General features: G+C 34.1%; 1 long non-coding RNA gene across 1 annotated transcript; it reads right to left on the bottom strand.

The window, feature by feature from the left end:
* LOC109236162 lies at nt 5,205-9,086 on the bottom strand. The gene is made up of 3 exons (XR_002069459.1): nt 8,761-9,086; nt 8,054-8,119; nt 5,205-5,246 (listed from the first exon to the last, which is right to left on the bottom strand). It is a non-coding gene; the product is annotated as an uncharacterized LOC109236162 (long non-coding RNA).

Here is a 10,860-nt window from a genome sequence, read left to right as displayed (position 1 = left end):
CTAATTAAAATTCAAAAAAAATATATATTGTAAATAAAAGAAAAATACTATTTGAATTTGAGATTAGAAAGATCTTAAAGTTATGATGAGTACGCTCAAAATACGAATATGACTACAAAATAGTCTTGCTAGATAAAGAAATCTAAAAAATTGATACTAAATTAAACATTAAAATATTATAAATAAATATCTCATGTAGGTAATTTCACGAATGAAAATTAAAAGCCAAATTTATATCTTGAAACTAAAATAAAATACAAAATAAAAATGCACGTAATACAAAATTATACGAAAATTCAATAGATTTGAAACATTATAAAAGAACTTATATATTATTTCCTTTGTTTCAATTTAGATGACTCATTTAGCTTATCGAGAGTCAAATTGCATAAATTTTACCAACATTTTAAAATATACTTTGTTATCATACTGACATGAGAAAAATTATAACTTATAGTACTTTTCGTGTAGTTTTGTATATCTAAATTTTAATTTTAAAATATTAAGTTGATCTAATCTAATTTAGCTTCAAAATTTAGTCAAATTGATTGTCGATAAGCTAAATGTGTCATCTAAATTGAAGCAGAGGGAGTAATTTTTAGACTAATTTAAAGTTATATTTTAAAATGACATATGATATTATTTTGAGTATAGGTAAAATATTTATGTAAAAAGCTAATTAAAATTTTGTCGTCAGGAAGAGAATGTATAAAGAGAAAAACAGAGATAGTGTGAGGATACTTTTATTTTTAAATTTATTTAAAATAAATAAATAAACTTATTAAATAATACTCAAAAATATTATTATTAGATCTAAGTGATGAAAGAGATCTGAGTAAGAGGATAATAGTGTAAAAAACATTCAATTTTGAGAATAAATTTTTTGACATTGTTAAAAGGGAAATAAGCAAGACATTAAGTCAATTTAAAAACTAATAAAAAATCACATTACAGTATAAAATATTAAGTAATAACTAATGCAAAAACTATAAGCAATGAATAATAAGGAGAAAATTTTTTTGTCTAACAATGTAGAAGGATAAGACTTATTTGAATTTGAGATAAAAAAATAAAGTGGTAGTAAGAATTTTGTTAAAATAAGTTAATTTAATATACTCAAATAAGACAGATCACAACGTTACATGTTTAGTATTTCTTAATATTGACTGTAAAATATAATACAACTGTGAAAATTATGAGGTTGGGTTCTTACACATATAGAAAAAGAAACAGATTATCCACTATTAGATTTGAAAATGGTTTCATGTGATGCTTCTTAATTAATATTAAATATTTATAATTTCTATATAAAAGGTTTAATTTTAAGGTTATTTGCACATAATGCAAATAATCCAAAAGTTTGACATGAATTGTGTCCGCACATCGTGCGAATAGTAATACTAGTACGAATGAAGAGGAGATGAATAAAGATTTTCTGGAAGAAGAATACATCACTACTGAAAAATTGGCCTACGGTAACGGTTGGGAGACCGTTCCCATAGACTGTTTAACCGTTGCCATATTATGGGAACGGTTTACCTACCGTTCCATCAGCCCGCGTGGCAATAGGTCTATGGGAACGGTTCTTGTAACGATTTGCACTCTCCGTGGTTATAGATGCATCTATCGCAACGGTGTTCCCTTTCTCTGTTGGAACGGTTATATTTTCGAATTGGAACGGTTTAAAACCGTTACTATAGTGTATATGGAACGGTTCTTAACCGTTACCATATTATTTAATGCAACACTTTTGTAAGCTATTGTTACGGTTATTTATGGATATAACAACGGTTCCTTTACCCCTATTGCAACTGTTTTATTTTTGTGCGGGAACAATTTATATGTTATTATGGAACGGTTTATATGACCTATCGCAACGGTTTGCATTGTATCATGGAACGCCAATTTGTGTCCTATTGCAACGGTTCTGGTAGGGCTCAGTTGAAAAAAAAAAATAATATAGCCCCTATTATAAATAAATATTTACATATATAAAATAAATTATAATAACACTAAAATTTAAATAAATCATAAAATAAAACTTTTAATAATATAAATTATCCTTCAAGCAAATAATATCCATAAAGCAAATGTTCTACCCCAAATGCACAAGTTTAATACATTTCAAGAGAGTAATTAGTTTCAAAAAGGTTGATAACAAAAGATTCCTATAGAACATTCATCTATAGCAATTTTTCATCTCAAGTAAGGTCTAGTTCTTCACTTTCATAATCTTCTTAGATTTCTTGATTTACTTCACCTACAAAAGGGGATAAATAAAGTCATTACTCTTCAAGAGGATAAACTAAGCAATAGCTTGAAAGAAAAACAAGTAAATCACCCCACCATCATTGAAAATATCATTACCAAGAGTTCTATTGTGAAAAACTTTTGGAAATTAACAAGCTGGATTAACAATTGTGCCTCCATATCAAAATTATGATCATTTAACAAGTATCGCCACACTCAACAGAATAAAACTTTCAAGAACAAAACTTACTATAACCCAAACATTTCTCTTCTTAGAACCTGATTTTGAAGCCACATAATTAACCATTTTCATAATCTCAACACCATTCAAAATGGCATTCTTCCTCATAGTACTACTTAGGTTAGAAGGATCAACGCTTACTAACAAAAATAAAATTCTTTTTTTTGAGGAAAAAACAACAATAGTTGTGTACTGTAAATATAGGTTTCCTAATAGATTCTCATTTCTCATTCTTGCTTTTCTTGTTGAAAAAGATCTCATCTTTTTTACTTTGGGAATTTTTAAGGTTTTTTTTTGTTCCTGGGTCCATGAATATCTTGGTTGCATTTTGTGGGGTTTAAAGTTGGGATTTTGAATTCACATTGTTTGAATTTAAGGGTGTGGATCAGAAGAATGTTGCTGGATCTTTAAGTTATTCTACAAAAGTGGAATAGGTATTTCTTTGTTTAGCTCAATCTTGAGCTTACTGTACTTGGCCTTTATGCATTTCACTTACAAATTTCAAGATCCAATTTTTATTTTGTGGAATTTCTTCTTAAGTTGAGACTTCTTTAATTTTTAATTGGCTGCCTGTTTGGATCAATGCTAGTGTCTTAAAGTTAATTATTGAATATGAAATCTGTAGTTACATTCTCCCTATTCATCTGTTGTGCTATCATGTACACATTATCAGTAATTATATAAGCAATCAATCAGTTTCTACTCTGAATGCTAGGAAAATTGATTACTCCTGGTACTACGAAGAAATGTTTGGTTAAAAGGACAAAGGTCAGTGCAAAAACCAGAATAGTTCATTCTACACTAGGTCCAACTAGCCTCACAGATGAACACAATCTGCGGTAGAGAATACTCTATGCTTGAGACAAACAGAATAAGGCACAAAAACCAACAGGCCAACAGAATACTCTATGCTTGAGACAAACAGAATAATGTCAAATCCTACAAGACAATTGGATCATCTCCACAATGCATGAGAATACTCTATGCTTGAGACAAACAGAATAAGGCACAAAAACCAACAGGCCAACAGAATACTATATGCTTGAGACAAACAGAATAAGGTACAAAAACCAACAGGCCAATAGAATACTCTATGCTTGAGACAAACAGAATAATGTCAAATCCCACAAGACAATTGGATCACCTCCACAAGGCCATAAAGAGCAGCACAACAAATAAACTTAATAGCAACAACCAACAAGGCAAGCATAATTTTCTCTCTGTTACTAAATTAATCAACACTTAGAAAAGTACAAACACTTAGAAAATGCAACCTAGCAAGAGCTGCTTGGTCAACAAAATAGCATCATCACCAAACAAGAAAAAGTAAGTCAAAAATTACTCCTCCAGCAATAGAGTACAACTCAAGAAACCAAGACAGCAAAAAAAAAAAAAAATAACCACCAAAGCTAATCAACTGTAATACGAAAACCAACAATACATACAGCAGCAAAGGAACTAAATTCATAAAGTTAGCTTCAATTACCAGATCAAAAGCAGACAAAGAACCTGCTTCAGCTTCAGGCCACGTTTGGATAAAATTCCAAAATATTTAGCATCTTCATCTGATAAAATTAGCTAGTTTAAAAGTTGGACTTCGATTGAGTTGACCAGTTGTAACATTTCATACATAAGATACCCAACTGATACCTAATAAAATATGCATAACATATTAGTCATATATACAATAAAATATAGTAAGTAGATTTTTTTTAGTACCTCTACAAGATTTGGAAACATCATGACTGATTAAATGTAGAATCTGTGAGCTTTCTTTTTGTGTTTTCTTTTCAACCATATACAGGTTCAAATACACAGGAATGCACACATGAATACAGAGGGAGCAATTACAAAGGAAGGCAAGCATATACTGTCCACATACTCACAGTCGAGGAGGTACTTTCAAAGGAAGCTAGAGAGGATATGAAAGATAGTAGCACAAGAAGCTTTGCATATACAGATAGTAGGACATACAAAGAACAAGGGATGACTGGAAGTACACAGGTTCTATCATGGATTACAATCCAAGTATGGACGACAAAATCCAACTTCCACACATAATTATGGGAGAAGACAGTATGCATAACGGTTGATAATACCATACAAAGAACACAAGAAGGCAGCAACACTCATGGACTATCAATGTGGAACAATGGTCATCGAGGTGGAGCACTGGTACTCCATGTGGAACACTGGTCGACTATGTAGTAGCTTATATGGAATACAAGTTAAGGACACAAATGCGGCAATAATTTACAAATATGTAGGACACACATACAGAGCACAACATCAAGGAAAGGAGAAACAATGCACAAAGGAGCAATTTGTATGTCACGACCCGGATTTCCCACCATCGGGATCGTGATGGCGCCTACTCGTGGTAGCTAGGCAAGCCAACTTACCCACCGTTTTCATTAGTAAAGCCATTCTGTTGACAATCTGTAGCATCAATAATAATAACAACAATAACTGCGGAAGGTCTAATTTATAAGTCTGAAATAAATACGGAATACTCAACAATATCCTGTACCCAAGATTTGGTGTCACATTACTCACGAACCACTAAGAATAAACTAAATACAAAGGTCTGAAAGAAATATAACAGCTGTCTGTCTCGAAACAAGGAGGCAACAGTCTAAAAGAAAACAATGAGAAGAGACGCCGGGCCTGCGGACTCCTGCAAGGCTACCTCAGTCTCGTGCTATGAATCGCCTGCTTCCGAACTACTGCTGCTGCTGCTCCTCAAAACCTGGACCTGTGCAAAAATGCACAGAAGTGTAGCATCAGCACAACCGACCCCATGTACTGGTAAGTGTCTAGCCTAACCCCGGCGAAGTAATGACGAGGATAGACTAGACATCACATAAGCCTGTGCAGTCATAAATATACAGCGGAAATCGAATACAAGGCAATTAACAACATGGGAGGGGAAACATGCTAAGGGGAGATACAATATTAACAACAATCCAGAGTAACAACTAAAAACAGCTTAGGTTCACAAAGAATAAAGAATCAATACTCAAATACAAACACATAGCCTCAATAACTGTTGCGGCGTGCAACCCGCTCCACAAATACCACTGTTGCGGCGTGCAACCCGACCCATATCACTTATCATATATCATTGTTGCGGCGCGCAACCCGATCCTCAATATCATTTAACAGTCCGACTCCCCAAACAACAGTCACAATAAAGGGGCATAAAAATAAGCAAATATTTGACAAACATCCCGGCAAGGGAAAGAATTCAACAAATGCAACCAAACGTCCCGGCAAGGGAATAATCAACAATGCTTTCTCTTTCTTACTTTCCTTATCTTATAATTCACTTTACTATTTTGAGCCAACGCCCCAAAGAATCAAGTCATTTCGTATACTTTCAATATTCGTATCACAATTCGAGCCAATGCTCCCAGGAATCAAGTGATCATATTACCGTTCACATGTTATTCACAACAACTGGAAATCCTCCAATAAACACAGAGTTCACAACCAAGTCACGATAATTACATTATAAAGACTCACGGTCATGCTAGACACCAATGTATAGATACTCGTCACCATGCCTATACATCGTACTCGATCACATAGCAATTAACAACAAGACTCAACTCCTATTCCCTCAAGCTAGGGTTAAACCAAACACTTACCTCAAAGCCTTGATATCCACTTAATCCTCAACTATTGCTTTATCTCGCGGTTCCACCTTCAATCCGCTCGAATCTAATCACAAATTGCTCAATTACTTTAGCAAACACTATATGAATTAGTTTGAATGCATAAAAACGATTTTCCCAAAGTTTTACTCAAAATTTTCCAAAACGCCCCCGGGCCCACGTGGTCAAAACTCGAGGTTCGAACCAAAATCTGGTTACCCATTCCCCCACGAGTTTAAATATATAATTTGATTTGAAACCGGACCTCAAATCGAGGTCCAACTCCCCAATTTATAAAAAACTTAGGTTCTACCCAAAAATCCCAATTTCACCCATGAAAATCTTTGATTTCAAGTGGAAAACATGTTTAATGATGTTAAAGATTGAAAGAATTGAGTAAAAATCAACTTACAAGTGATTTGGCATGAAGTTTGCTCTTGAAAATTCGCCTATGGTGTTTGGGTTTTGAAAGAATGGTGAAAAGTGATGAAAATTCGACTAAGTATAAAATTTGCTGGGCCTCGGATATGGGAATTGCGAACATAGGTTCGCATTTGCGAACAAAACAAGCGTGGGAATTGCGAACAATAGTTCGCATTTGCGAACTAGGGTCTGGGGGGGGGGCAGAGTTCGCATTTGCGAACTTACCATCGCATTTGCGATGGCCACCCCTTCGCATTTGCGAGCTTCTTGTCGCATTTGCGACATACACAGGGCCTCCCATTTATCGCATTTGCGATCAAGTAGTCGCATTTGCGATATCGCATTTGCAATTGCTTCTTCGCAAATGCGAAGATACCAGAGCTGGGAATACCAGATTTTGAAAACATGGAAAATGCACTCCGATGCCTATTCGAAACTCACACGAGCCCTCGGGGCTCCAAACCAAACATGCATACAACCTCAAAAACATCCTACGGACTTACTCGCGCGATCAAATCGCCAAAATAACATCATTTACATAGAATCAAGCCTCAAGGCACATGATTTTCATTATAACTTCATAAACTTCAAACTTTAGATATTTAGGTCCGAAACATGTCAAATGACGTCCGATTTCGACCAAACTTCACAGAAAGTGCTTAACACATATTTAAGACTTGTACCGGGCGTCGGAACCAAAATACGAGCCCGATACCATAGTCTTTTAATCAATTTTCATTTCCATTTTCCTTAATAATTTCAGAAAAACAATTTCACGGAAAAATTCATATCTCGGGCTCTAGGCCTCGGAATTCGATTCCGGGCACAAGCCCGAGTCCCATATTTTTCTACGGACCTTCCGGGACCGTCAAATCTCGGGTCCGGGTCCGTTTACCAAAAATGTTGACCAAAGTCAACTATAATCATAATTACTATCAAAATTCTTCAAATTTTTCACAGAATTCACATATTTCAACATAAAAGCTTTTCAGCTACGCGCCCGGACTGCGACGCAAATCGAGGCAAGTAAAAATGAGGTTTTCAAGGCCTCAGAAACACAGAATGAATGAGAAAACAGGTGATGACCCCTTTGGGTCGTCACATTGTAGTAGGCTAGTTTTTATACTCTTTTTAAATACTAGAGCTAATTGTGATATCAATGATGGGCTTATATGAAATGGGTGAAAGAATAGCATAAGCCATAGTAATTGTGATATCATTTACAGAGAATCATATCTTTTTGTAGGATCTCTACCTTTTGATCAATAGAGCAACTTTCTAGCTAGCAAAAAGAACAACTAACTTTAACATGAAAACTGAAAAGATAGCAAAAATAACATCAATTTAATGCTTTTACATAATAAATGGAAACAAAATCGAAGGGCAAGGGAAATATATACAACATGCACAACCTAATTCAAACATGCCATATGTGAAAGTTAACATAAACTAAATCAAGTATGTTTTGGGTTCTAATGCTTACCCCAAATTCGGAGATAGGAATCCCTTGTTGAGCGCATAGTAAATGTGCTTGTCTTCTAGCTAACCACTGCAGTAAGAAATTGAAAAATTAAGTAAAGAAGTAACACTGACGCCAATGGAATACTAGAATAGTTGTCAATTTGACATTCATCAGATTACATAAATCTATTAGTTCAAATATGGGCTCATACTACTTATGAGGTACTCATCAGTCATCAAAAACAATTGGAAAAGTTCAAATATAGGCTCATACTTCTGACATTTTCAAATATTGTAGCTAATTAAAGATAACATTGGAACTTGAATGTAACTTCAAAAAAAAAAGGATCGCTAGCAGCATAGCTGCAAAAGTAACACATTCGAACAATGTACAGTGAAGGAAGAAGATTAATGCATTAAATGGTTAAAGAAAATGAGAATGCAAGTCAAGATAGAGCAAAAGTGAGGACAGAAAAAGATTTAAGAACTTTATCCAAAATAAGTACTTTCTTTGCTTGTATGAGAGTTTTCAGTAACTTGGAAAACATAACAACAGAAAAAAGCCGCCAAGGACTAGAAATACAAACAGGCTCCAGAACAAACATAGGAAAAATTCACAAAAAATCCCTAATTCAACTGAAAAAACCATAAGAAAACCCAAAAATAAGACCAGATTTCTCGATTAAGAACCAGAAAGTGCAATGAGCGCAAAAAAAAAAAACTTATTACTTTAGTATTTGGGTCTTCAAATTGTTTCTCCAATCTTCGTTTGTAACCTTTGCACAACAAGTTGACCTAAGCCCTTCAAAGGATACAAACCCTTTGCACAAAATCTTAGTTTCTCAGATTCATTCTGCACTTAATCAAACTAAAACTCAGAAAACTCTAAACTAAAAGAGGACTGAGGGTTTTTCAGGGCATCGGAGAGAGGGATAGGGGTATCAGAGTTTTTAGAGAGAGGAAGATAGGGGAATCGGCGATTTTGAAGAGGAAGGAGAAGATTCTTGCAGAAGAAGAAGATTTCCAGTGAAGTAGAAGGTTGTGGCATTGGGGATATCGCGGGTTGGGTATACACAGAACTATAACACAAATGTTTTGTTATTTAATATTTAGGTTATTAAAATTATTAAAAAACTAAATAAATAGGGGATATTTGGCGGGTTAACAAAAAATCAGGGGGGAAATAAAGAGGAAAAAAAATAATCGTTCCAATAGCTATTTTTACTAAAGATGCGTTCCAGTAGATTGTTTTATTGGGACAGTTTATATGACCGTTGCTTTAGATAAATCTATGGCAACGGTTATTTTACAATTGCAACGGTTTTATAATTAAAGTGCGCTAGTATCACTTAGATGCTACTGTAACGGTTGTAACCGTTACCAAACATGATCTATGGCAACGATTCTTGAACCGTTGCTAAAATTACTGTTCCCATAGACCCATTTTCTGATAGTGCATTCAATTTCAGATACACTACCAACTGTCCGAAAAGCTTATAAGTGTCCGAAAAGATTACCGCGGACCAGACGAAGAAGACAAAAGACATCAATAGCTCGATGGTTTCAAGAATCAGCATTGATTCATTAGTTACTCTTGAATTAAATGAATGAAAAGGAGCCAAATAAATGCTCATAATGGTTGCATGGTTCATGAAATCGGTTAATTTGAATCATCGACAGAATACTTCCCTTACTATTGGTCTTCATAATGTGTTCTTTATCTATTCACATCTTAATCAGTCCTCGTGATCAATCTGTTCGAGAATTATCGAATAATAATTTTTATCTTATTTTCTCGCGTTATTTTATTATCTATTCACCATTTGTTTCAATTATTTAGCTTTTTTTAGATTGAATCACTTGCTTGTGGCCTTATAATTATTTATTTAATTAATTTAAATCTAATAAGCAAATTTTAGGTTAAATAACTGCCACGTAAGCATCATCCATTGTTAGAAGTATTTATTAATAGTTGTACGTTCTGTCAAGTTGAAGGGTTATGAGAAACTTACAAGTTTGTTTACCAGTTTTAAAAATGGGTGTAAATTTTGGGGCTGTTAGACTAGTTTACCAATTCCAAAATAAGAGGAAAATATGTTGTATTTTGTTAAGAAACTTAGTTCAAAGTAATAATATGAAACAAGCAAATAGATAAGAATGTAGAGAGAATAGATTTTTATTTCTTCAAGTGTTTTCCAAGTGTGTACAATGTGATGCCAAAACCCTCTATTTATAGGATTACATAGAGGTATACAAAAGAATGCCATAAACATGACACTAAACATTTGAGATCATGGAGGAAGATCATGGGGAGGTTATGGAGGTGTGGGAGTTACAACTATAATGGTAAGAAGTAGTGGGAATTAGCTACATAATGGAGAAGAGTAGTGGGAGTAACTTCTTTAGGAGTTATAGACATCCACTAATATAATTACAATATTTCATAACACTCCCCCTTGGATGTCTATAGATAATGTGCCTCGTTAATACCTTACTAAGAAAAAACCGTATGAGAAAAAAATTTTAATGAAGGAAAAAGAGTACACATATCTTGTAATACGCATTATTTGCTGCCTCATTAAAAACCTTGCCAGAAAAACCCAGTGGGATAAAATCTTAGCTAAGGAAAAAAGAGTACAACGCGCATTTGCCTCCCCCTGATGAAAATATCACTTTATTCTTCGGAGACAATGAATTCCAAGCTTGTATAACAACTTCTCTAATATTGAAATCCGCAATGCTTTGTGAAGAAGTTTGTCAAATTATCACTTGAACAAATTTGTTGAAGAACTTTGGTGAAATATGCTTTATTTTGTCTCCTTCGATAGT

The sequence above is a fragment of the Nicotiana attenuata genome, chromosome 12 (assembly GCF_001879085.1).
Source record: "Nicotiana attenuata strain UT chromosome 12, NIATTr2, whole genome shotgun sequence".
NCBI lineage: Eukaryota > Viridiplantae > Streptophyta > Magnoliopsida > Solanales > Solanaceae > Nicotiana > Nicotiana attenuata.
Note: the sequence above shows the minus strand (reverse complement) of the source record. Positions and strands in the feature narration are given on the sequence as shown.